This window comes from Rhodnius prolixus, unplaced genomic scaffold, assembly GCF_049639745.1.
Source record: "Rhodnius prolixus isolate KJV_2025 unplaced genomic scaffold, Rpr scaffold_8, whole genome shotgun sequence".
Classification (NCBI taxonomy): Eukaryota; Metazoa; Arthropoda; class Insecta; order Hemiptera; family Reduviidae; genus Rhodnius; species Rhodnius prolixus.
The window spans coordinates 39,910,353-39,922,609 of NW_027411593.1; the positions used below are offsets into that span (position 1 = coordinate 39,910,353).

The window sequence follows — 12,257 nt, forward strand, 5'->3', positions numbered from 1 at the left end:
CGTTTTGAGATTCAATAAATTTTGTGCTGCTAAAATTATAAGGGAAGGAAGGGTAATCAATTTCAGGGTCGTAATTTTGATTGACATTGAGGCGGTTGTACTGGTTATTAAGTTCTCAGAAGTTAATTCAAAGCAGGGTGATGCTGGATGGACGAGAATTCTGATGAGTATTAGTAAATATTATCTGGCGATCCGAGCGTCACGTCAAAAACATTCAAGGGGTACTCCTAATAACTTCTGGGTACGCCTGCGCCATAAAGCACCCAATAATTGCACCGCAGTTTTTTATTAGTCATTCAAAATATTATTTAAGGTATGGTTTTGCCTACTCGTAGGCAATATAGACTACCCAAGGTTAGGGTAAGGGTTGGGCTCAGTGTTTAGCCTACTGGATTCTCCTGATGGCCAGAATTCCCTGCTGCTGTACCTTAGATTTACTCTTCCTAAGAGCTTCTTACAGGGTTTACTGTAACTAGAGAATACTGCGCAGTGCTAACAGTGCACAGAAAAGGGCTCAAATGATATCAGATATTGATGCGCCCAAAATTAAAAAAATATTTATATTTATGTCCAAGGATGGTGGGTTAGACCTTCTATCACCCATAATAGTGTGGTTAAATCCCTTAAAACTTTTAAAACCATTGACACCATTGCTTCTTGCACCTTGCTCTAATCTAATCCATCTGGATTACTGTAAAATCTAATGTTTACTGTGTTACATACTACAGTACAAATGGAAAATCATGTGAACAGAAATGGAGCTAACAGAACCAGATAGTGTTATAACAACTATTCGCACAATAACTTCTAATATACGTGAACTTACTAGACAAATAATCTCAGGGCGGGCCATTAGGGATTTAAGTTGTAACTAAGGTTTGATAATCCTTTACACACCTTACGGCGGTGTGTTAAACTTTCCTCCTAACTATAACAGATCGTTTTACAGCTTTAAACTACCAGAGTAACACCTGGGGCTGCTCTGTTCGCTTCAAGCATTAGTTTGATTGAGTAATAAAAAATGAAATAGATCAATGGTTTTCTCTACAGGCAGCTGATCATATAGTCAGCTGAAACTGGAAACAAATAGCTGATAAAACTATTAATTTACAGCTGTTTAATTTGAGTGCTTTAACCTTGTACTAGAAGTATAGTGTATGGTAAATAATAATAAATATCCAATTATTCTAAGCGCTATTATTTAAGTACGAAAATTAAGGGTTGCATCGCCAACGATACTCTCTAGTGGGTGGCTTAAAAATTATAAAAGTGTAAAGTAATTACCTACTTTTTCAGTAAGGGCTTAACTTGAAGCACCTCTTTTACTATTTGAGTAGTAAATAAAAGATATCTACCCGCAGGAATCGAACTGGGAATCTCGTATTTACTGCAATAAGAAACCTGAAATTCCAAATATGCCACCCGAAAGTGCAATTTATCGGTTAAGCATTTTAAGAGAGACTTTAAGCTATGGTTGGCTATTGGATTGATGTTTCCTCAAAAAATTGCCTTAAAAGACCTAATATTTTGCCGACATTTCGGACTATTCACTAACTGTCATCTTCATGGGGTTAAGCAAATTTTTACGAAAATATTTATGTGTAAATGTTTGCTAACATATCAGTGCCTCCTTGTCCTTTTTGTGATATTGTCCTTAATAACTATGTGAGGGAAACGATGCCCTCCTATTTAAAGAGAAATGGTTTAAAGTAGTAGCGAAGAGAAAAGAACAACCTTTTAAGAGAAGAGTTACTCAATTACAATTACAATGAATTGTAATTTTAGTTAATGGACTTGGTTTTAAAAGCAAATAGAAGAAAATTCCCAAACAAACGCAATTTTCATACAAACCCATTAGAGAAAAGTGACTTTTTCAGTTGGAACAACAAACAAGAAAATACCCTACCTAATTTTACTGCTAGGGTTTTTTTTTCACTTTAAAAGGAAAACTAGTATGACTCGTTAAAGAATAAAATCATTTTGCTGTGAAATTGAAGTCATATAGATGGAAAATATAATTACAAAAATAAATAAGTAAAAATAAAGTGTTACAAAAAAATAAGAAAAAAATGCGATATTCATGTTAAACGGAAGGAAGTCCCACGTTTGTGCCAAATTTTCTATTAAGGTAACCAACCTCTTTGGCTAAAATCGTCAATTCACAGCTTTAAATTGCTTAGAATCTTCTTATTTCCACTTGAATAAGAAGATGTAGGCGATCGAGATCAATTTTTGTCGTAGAATTTTCTCCGTAGGTGTTCTGAGGTTCCGTGAACGAAAAGTATTGATTTAATATTCCATTATGATTGACTTAAGTAGCTTATGTATGTGCCAAAGTTTGGACCAGAATCTGTTTAACTGGAAATGCGATTTTATTGATTTTTGTTTTTCAGTTTTTTTTGCAAATGGCGCTTAAGATTTTCTTTAACTTGGGAGGACTTTCTCTTTAATTTGAAACGTTTTCCATGATGAATTGCTTTTTGTGAGGAGAAGTCCTCAAAAGTTAGGCTTCTGTTGAGATTAGCATGAGTTGCATAGATGTGCTTCCTGGACCATCTGCTTACTTTGGCTTTCCAGGATCACAGTAGTGACTTTGATTGCGGTTGCTTCCTACTGTTTATTTACTTGCTTCTAGTCCCGTTTTGCTTATCCTTTCAGAACAAATTACTGCTCTGCCATTTAAATAAAAACAATCTCACTTCCAGGGGAAATAAGTTCAAGTTAAAGAATGTGCTTTGAATGCATTGCTGGAGATTTTATTTTATTTTATTTATTTTGTATCGGGAGGAAATGGACGTGAGCAAGCTGAGGCATTCCTTCACTTCCGATTTAAAAGTTATCATCCTTAAACTGTTTCCGCTTCACTACTTTCTAGGTATTTAATGTGCTTACCTGTAGATTTTCCTTTTCTTTTTCTTTAAGTTATCTGAAGATACTCCATTAAAAAGATAGAAAAGAAAAATGTTCTTAAGAACTTTTTTTAAATGAAATCCTCGTGAATTTCTTCGTCAGTAATTACATTTTAATTAAGAAATTAACTTTCTCCGTTTTCTAGTGCACGCTGCCTCTTCCTCTGGCTCCAGCTTTCAAGGAAAAATGGGAGGGTAGCCATCAAAAAAACATTAGCTGAAGATGAATACCACTTGCCGTGTTACTAGATACCAAATTTAGTTGTTCTTAAATCATTCCAATGCACCTGAGTTAACTTTCATCACTTGTGGTGTTGACTTAAATATTTTGGTATTATAATACCCTTCCTACTAAGAGAAAGAAGTTTTGTAATCGTACAGATTGTCCATTTTGAGTTTTTCCCCTGAATTTATCCGTTTTGAGATTTTCCCTGAGTCTGGAAAAGTAGTATTTACACGATGAACTGTTTTTTGTGCCTGTCTGTACAGGTCCATGATAATCAAAAACTGAAATAGTTTTTAAGGAATAGTAAATAGCACTCTATTTAGCCTTTTACATTAATAGGCAAGATTTACTACTTTGGGCGTAGTACGAGTATTATTTGGATAATTCCTCTAGTAGGATTGCTAATGATAATTTAGATTCAGCGCTTCTAACTGAAATTAGTGTTTATCAGGCCAAAAAATCATCACGTTAAATGATAGTGGTCATAATGTAAACTTATAAAATGTTCTAGATTACTGTCTTCCAACCTGTTGAAACTTGAGTACCTTTTTTGGACTAAATGATATTAGGAACTGGGCACTTCCAAAACCAGAAGAGCAAGGTGCAAGAGATCTAGCTGAAATTTATATTTTGCGGTTTATTTTACTTTAACCCTCTACACGACTTAAACGAACTGAAGTTAACAGGCGTTATCGACTACTTAAAAGACTACTAGACCAACTATCTAATAACAAACGAATGATTTACAATTCCATACTAAAACCCGTCTGGACGTACGGCGTTGAACTGTGGGGTCCCACGAAACGCTCCAATCTTCAACGAATTCAATCGCTTCAGTCCAAAAATCTCCGCATTATCGTTAAACAGCTCCATTTTACGTCTCAAAATCTAACCATCCACACAGATCTGGAAATTTCGTTTGTAGGTCCAGGTTGCTCGAACTCGCTATAAAAATTTTCATCAGAACTTGCACTCTCCATTCCAATCCTCTTGTCCGCCACTTATCATCTCATCACCATCCAGATCATCCTCCCAGACGATTAAAACGCCAGTAGCCTCGCGATTTTCTCTCTATTCTGAGGAGAGTAGCTAATCCTGGAGTCGACTCAGGGAGTGTTATCACAGGGTAACTTCTCCCCCAATCAATTAGTGGAGTTTGTAGTGGTGTCTGTTATTGTCATTATTACTAATAGTGTATCTAGCCGCTGGTGTAACTTAACAAATAAATTTAAAAAAAATTACTTTAATAAAAGAAATTAATAAATAATTATTGGGCACATTTTAATTGGCTACAACCATATTGTGACGTATTTGATCTTATAATATTTATTTTGCAAAACGTGATTTTATTACACTTGTTGTGATAATACCAGAGAACATTTGCTGATTAGAAATCCAGTCCAGCTTGTCTTAAAGACAATATTTGTATTCCATTAACTTCTATCAGAAGTTGGAACGCTTAAGATCTTGGTCTGTGGGTCAGATTGCTTGACAGCCCGGCTAACCAAGAAATTAGTTACAACTATTTAGATGACTTTACCGTAGGGAAATCTGCTTCTCGTTAGGAATATCAATAAGGAGATAAACTTGGCTATTTATGGTAATTAGAATCAGAAGTGAAGGTAAATGTAGCTGGGTAATCACGGATGGTCGAATATGGTTACTTTACTACGATTTGTAAGCAACACTTGCGATTGTCTCAAGGTATTGCGTTTTCATCAGAAATAGTTTTAAGATTCGTTGAGTCACAAAAAGTGATTTTTAATTTTTCCTAAACGTGAATTGTTGCTGTTAGTTTCAGAGTGACTCCATTTATGGGTATTCATTAAAAGCCTGTTCAGTTCTCAATTTGTTTATCAAGAAACGTTTCAGGCCTCTCTGAGCCAATCATCAGTCTACCCACACGTTTACGTCATTATAATTTTAGCACGTTAACCAAAATTGGCAAATGGAATTACTTTTCTTTTTTTCACCCATATATTGTTGGATGAAAATTTGCTAGATTATAGAAGAACTTACAGAAAACAGTGTACCAATAAAAAAAAAAACTTCTGCTTTGGACTTAGTTAAGACTTTACATACTTAAGGGTCAATTACTATAATTTGAAGCATTTTCATAGGAAATTTAGTTTCCAGCGAGGGTTTTGCGGAAGGAGTGAAATTGTACGCTTTCCTCTAAAGTACCATACATTTTACGATTCTTATATCTATACAATATTTTTAATTCGATTTGTTACTTCGATTCGATTTTTCGATTTGTGCGTCCAGATAGCTGCGATAAAACTTCATTTAAATTTGAATTAGAACATAACGTACTTTAGGCTATTTATGGAAGCTGTGAATATTGCTCTCTCTTCCAACAGAACCATTGAGATTGTTAAATTGATGAGTAAAAGATGAAGCTGAGAGAAGGCAAAATATTAAAAAAAGAGGTTTTACGAGGGTCGTTTGAAAAGTCCGTGCAAAAATAAAAACTACTTCATTTTTTGGGGTAAACCTTTTTTATTTTTCAACATAGTCTCCTTTTAGGCTTATACACTTCGTCCAACACTGCTCTAGTTTGTTGATCCCTTTCGAATAATAGGATTTGTCCAAGTCTGAAAAATAGCCATTCGTTTCTGCAATCACCTCCTCGTTTGAATAAAATCTTTTTCCCGCCTGCCATTTCTTCATATTGGGGAACAAATAGTAGTCCGAGGGAGCCAAGTCTGGAGAATAGGGAGGATGTGAAACGAGTTGGAACCCTATTTCCATTAATTCTGCGACCACAACTGCTGAGGTGTGAGCTGGTGCGTTGTCGTGATGGAAAAGGACTTTTTTGTGGGCCAATCGTGGGCGTTTTTCTTGCAGCTCGGTTTTCAAACGGTCCAATAACGATGAATAATATGCACCTGTAATAGTTTTACCCTTTTCCAGATAGTCGATGAGGATTATTCCTTGCGAATCCCAAAAGACAGTCGCAATAACCTTTCCGGCCGAAGGAACGGTCTTCGCCTTTTTTGGCGCAGATTCCCCCTTAGTAACCCATTGTTTAGATTGTTCTTTGGTCTCAGGAGTGTAGTGATGTATCCATGTTTCATCCACAGTGACGAAACGACGCTTAAAGTCATGCGGATTCTTCTGGAACAGCTGCAAACCGTCCTTGCAACACTTCATACGATTTCGTTTTTGGTCAAGCGTGAGAAAATCACTCGACTTCCTCGATTCAAACGAATGCCAAACACAAAGAAATAGACCGATCTGGCTGAAACTTGGTGTGTGTTCTTCCAAGAGATGCTACTAACTAAACATAACCTCGATACGCGCCAGTAGTGCTATCTCTCTGACTTTGCACGGACTTTTCAAACGACCCTCGTATTTTTGAGTGAGTGTGTGTGTATTTTTTCATTTTATTTTCGATTTAATTTTTTTTAAATTATTGACTGAATTTTTTTTGTTATTACAGAAATATTTATACCAATGTTAATGATAAAATCAAGAAATATTCTAAGATATATTTCTGTACGAAATTAATTATTGATATTGCAAAGGTCATGGTCTGACAATTTATTTTATCTACGTTTCATTCTGAACATTTGATCTCGTAATCTGAATGAAAATATAGTTTTAAAAAATATAATAAATGTTGAATAAAGATTTAAAATAAATATATCATTTTTTAAATTACGTCATTCTATTTTTATATCTTTTCTCCGATGATACCAATCAATAACAACAATGACATCAATTAATTTAGAAAATAGCTTCGTGATTTATTTTGCAAATATATATTAAAACTGAAAACCGATGGTTTGATGTCAATTAGTTTGCTCTAAATAACTCCAGTTACCATAGTGCGACATATACCTGATCCATCTTATACGATCATAGATCATATTACCTATACTGTTAGGTATGAAGAAAATATTTAATCGAAGAGGCAACACCTTATCATATAGTATAATTATTCTTTGTAATTTAATGAACGTTGTGATTAATATTTTTAACTATGTTATATCTTCGATCTAGTTCTTTTTAAATTAAGGCAAGATGGAAACTTCATTTTTTTCAGTTAAAAAATGCATCAATTTTTTTTACGTATGATATTTTTTAGTTCATGGTACTTTGCCCCTAAGTATTCCCTCCCCACTCCCGGAAGTGGGAGCCTAGAAGGGAGTGCAAAATACCCATTTACATCTATACTTATCTCCTCTTAGTGCTGCACGAGACCGAGACGAGGCGAGAATTTATGCAGTCTCGATCTCGGTCTCGGTCTCGGTTTATTGAATTTTTGTTTAAGTATTAAAAGCGGTTTGCTATTAATAACTTTTCAAAAAATGTAATTTTAAGTTATATATTGGTAATGAAAATGTGTGTAAAAGAAGACAACTACTTTCACTTCAATGCATCATATGTTACTATTACTGTTATATATCTTTATATAATTTCAAAAAGATGTTAAAAACGCGCCAAATGAAAGACCCAAATAACATATCTGCCTCCTATAACAAGTCGATTCGTGAAATAAAAAATACACCTCCCAACAAACTTCCCGCTCCATTAGTTATGGCTGTTGGTGAAGATAAAGAATCTGATGATTCACCTTTTGACGACGACGACGACGACTGCATCAATATTTTTGCACCATTTGCTCAAAAATTAGCAAATATCACCGAAGCATGGAAGACAAAAATAATTAATTACACCAAATTAGACCAAGCACCAGTAGACGTTGACATTTTAGAATGGTGGAAAACACTTGAGAATTCCTTCAAAAATTTGTCTAGAATGGCAAAAGATATTTTTAGTATCTGTGCAACTTCAGTGCCATCGGAAAGATTATTTTCGCAAGCTGCGATGATAATGACCAATAGAAGATCTTCTCTAACTTCTGACTCAGTAAAAGCTCTTTTATGTATCAATGCTTAGGCAAAGAGTATCTTAAAAACGAAAATTTGTGGCAATCTTTTTTAGGTGCATAGATAGTCTTTTTTTTCAAATTCACTAACTCCAAAATTCTAAAATATATTTCAAATGATATCAAAGTTCAAAGTATTAGATTATTAATGGTGAAATTTATGAAATTGAATGAATGAATGATATGAATAGTGAAATTTAGTGAATTTATGTAAAAATTATGTAATTCGAAGGGGGCCGCCACGGTAGCCGAGCGGTGCGAGACCTGCGAAGCTAAGTGTATTGTGGTACTGGGTTCGATTCCCGGTCTTAGGCCTTGGATTTTATTTAGTGGTTAATATGAGAAATTTACAGTAAAGTATGTTTGCTAGTCGCCTCCGTCCGCGACACCTAATTGGTAGTTGGACGTAAAGCCCCGCCTGAAAAAATAGGCGATTACTTTACTTTGCTTACTTTACTTATGTAATTCGAAGTCAAATAGATGTAGTAATATTGAACATATATAATAAAATCGTATCTTTTAATAATTAATTCAATACCTGTAATGATTATTTATTAATAAAGAACACAATTTTATAATTTTGTAGCTAAAAATTAATATTTGAAAAACCGAGACGAGACCGAGATTTCTCGACGAGATATATATCATGTCTCGATCTCGGTCTCGGTCTCGGTTGCTCAAGTCTCGTCTCGGTCTCGGTCTCGGTCTCGGTCTCGGTACCGAGACCGAGATTTGTCTCGTTTCTCGTGCAGCACTATCTCCTCTTCATTAGCCTCAAAATGATTCCCACCAAGAAATTTCTAAAGATTTAGGATTTGTTGGCAGTCAGAAGGTGACATTACGATTAATTTTTCAACAATTCCTACTTCCATAACTCTCAGTTTTCCGAATTATCAAAGCATTTAAAGCCAATCAAAGCCTTCCGTTTTATTTGTTTTTTTTTTTTCTAAAATTTCATTCACCGGGGGAGGATCCTATTGTGGCACAGAATCAAAGTAACCAATCAAAAGTTTTTGCGGGTTTCCATTTTGTATTCTATCCTGCATACGCATCCCGGCAAAGAAAGGGAAAGTATAAAATGTAATTTTGACCAAATGGTAGCTATTTCCAGCTAGCTAGCCATATTTATCCATATTTAGCTATCCATATCCATAGCTAGCCATATTTTTTTTTTTTTTTTTTTTTTTTTTTAGAAGTCTGGTAGTCAAATAAGAGATATTAAAAAGTAAAATTATTATCATAGAATTGTTGATGTTACGTTTGCAGAGAGGTAAACTAGGTTTTATTAGGTGCAAGATAGAACTGGAATGTTGTTTTTCAAGTGTTTACTGGACACATGAAGTATGTTTGCGTTAGATATGTTGCCGCTGGATGCTGCAAGGTCATAGTAAAGGTAGGCGAATACTGTCGGCTCTTTGTTTTACCGTCAGCTGCTAAATAAATGGCGGCCATAAACACATTTCACCTCCTCCTCCACTAAGGCCAATAAAACCTTTTTACTATATGCAGCTAAATTTACTTTACCACAGGCCTGCAGCCAAGACCAGAGAGGAATAGTGCAATAGCAATCAATCACAAAACGAGTAATTCATGCTATTGAATAATTCATCTGACTAAGATCATTAATTTAATTAAAATATATTAAAATATATTTGATATATTTTCGATTTCATCAATCGTCGCACGCATGTTTATTGAATCACTTACGATAGTAAATTAGAAGTATTGAGGTTATGTCAAATTTTGTAAATAGAATTTTAACCGTTTTGTGATTCTGAGTCCCAGAAAAAGAGGTTTTTAGGTAACGCTCTTGTTTGCATTTTTGTGACGTTGACAATTAGTAAAAAAAATTGCCTCAACTGGGAAGTGCCGCTTTACAGAAATTTTGTTAAAAATATATTTACAGGAAATTCGATCAAGGCGGCCATTTTTGGGGGACGGGAACGGAAGGAACACTTCAAACTGTCATTTTACTTTTGAGGAAAATTAATTTTTTTTTTTTTTTTAATTCTGAGATTAAAGAAAATGCCTCAAAGGGAAATAGCTAACTAATTGGACTTTTCATTCTTTTGAGCTTTTCTGGGTAATGGCCGTGAGTATTTTCTCTAAACATAGTATCAAGATTACATCTTCAATTTTAATAATTCGTCTGGTGAAACTCTTTCTAAGATGGGAGAAGGCAAACAGCATCTTTTAATTCTTTTAAAATGGACTTTTCATTGGAAGTAATCATTATGCTGTCCTTTGAATGCGAAAAAGTGGTTTATGATTTGAGAGTAAAAATATCTTAAAATTAAAATTAAAAAAAATTTATGATTGGGAACCTCCTCAGGATGCACTGTAATTTAGCGAGCAAAATCAACTGGAAGACGTGAGTTTACTGAGTTCAATCAGTCAGAGAACCAACTGAAACGGTGTATTTCTGGTGGAAAATTAATATTGAAAACCAGATCACGAATAAGATAAAATTTGTAACTTTGATCTTAAATATCTCGACAAATATTTGGGATATCGATACGGGGTTAACGTCATTTTTCACAGTTTTTTTATGCAGTTTTCATAGTCATTGTCAAAACTAGTGGTCCTTATAAAAATTCAATTGAGTTTTTAGCCATAACTCCGCCAAAAATAAAGATACAGCATCGGGGGTGGAAAATTTGAAAACTGGACCGAAAAAAACATATAGATTACTTCATGGTTTTTTTTCCCCGAAATTCCGCTTTCCTAAAAAGTTATTAGCGATTGGTGCGTTTTAAATGGATCACCCTGTACTATACGGTTTATGTGGGAAGGTTATAGTCACTGCTTACAAAATGACGACTTCCAAAGCCATGGATTCAGCACAAAAGTTGCCTAGAAAGTGCAACCAAGTGCACATGCACCTTCGTAAGTGCTTCTCCAACTGGAGAAGTCTTCTAATGGACAAAAGTATACGATCTTTTATTTAAACATTTTTTCCCAGTGATTTTATTACCGTTCACCAAATAATCAAATTGACCCTTTTTTGCTCCTGTATATGGTTCCTACATTCGCAATTAGGCAAATTCATAAAACAGATCCCTGTGGATTGTGGACGACAGGTACTCCGACCTATGTAAATGGCAGATATGTGTACACCTAGATTAAAAACACCAGCAACTCTAAAATAAAAAAAATCCTCAATACATCTAATCCCATATTTTCCATTGAATCCCTATATTCATTAACACGCATTCAATTCAGAGCTTTATTCTGTTTAAGTTATTTCCAGATAGAAGGATAAGTTTTTTAAAAATGTTAATGTCAGTCTTTTGTTAATTACTCTGATTGTTTCAAAGCCAGGCGAAGCTAAATTCTTTTTCACCCATTTATTCCTGAATATCACTATAATTAAATTATAAACTAAATCCAGTTAAACTCCTCTCCGTTGCCATCATGATCAACATGGTATCTGACAATCGATCACGATGGAGGAAATTGAGTGGCTAGTCTGTGATGAGGTAGGTGACCCCCTCCTGAAGACAGAAAACTGGGCTCATACAAATCGATTGATTCTCGTTAAAACAATATGGTGTTTTTCTTCTACATGAACAGTAATTGAAAAACAACAATAAATAACAATATATTGTCTTAGGTCCGGTACTCTTGTGTGGGAGACTAGAGTGAACGTTTGCCTTCCAGCGGAGATTTCACATGTTCTGCAAAAATTCTAAGCTTCTTTAGCTGGCTGGACCCCGGCTTAGTTGGGATAAGTTTACTTTTTTGGATTCAAACTGTCTACTGTAAGCCTAGACATTATTCTTCCATAATGTTCATCTGCATTAAGATATAAAATGATTTATTATTCGTCTTTATCAGCCTAGGATGGTACGTAAAAAAAAGTTACCTTATTTGGATGTTTTCAAGAAAATCGTGGGAAATTGGAAAAATAAAATCAAGTGAGAGACTTTATCTTTTTCAAAATACTGAAAAACTTCAAATTATTGCATCGTACATTGCACTGTGGTAATACTTCCGGTAAAAGTCTAGCAACAACCCTCCCCTAGTGCTGTCCTTAAATGACGTTCTCTTGAAAAATTATAAAAATATAAATGAAAGTATGAATTTTAAGCACAAAATTTAGCGACAATGTAAAAAAAAGAGAGAAAAATGCAGTAGGTAAATGATTACTTCCGGTTATGAGTTTGACGTCAAGTATCCTGTCAAGATATAAGGTTTTCCTTTACTTACACACAGATCATTTTCT

General features: G+C 34.6%; 1 protein-coding gene across 2 annotated transcripts in view; it reads left to right on the top strand.

Moving 5' to 3' along the window:
* LOC141451503 (neuropeptide CCHamide-1 receptor-like) overlaps positions 1–12,257 on the top strand; it is a 202,730-nt gene that overhangs the window by 3,350 nt on the left and 187,123 nt on the right. The window lies entirely within an intron of this gene.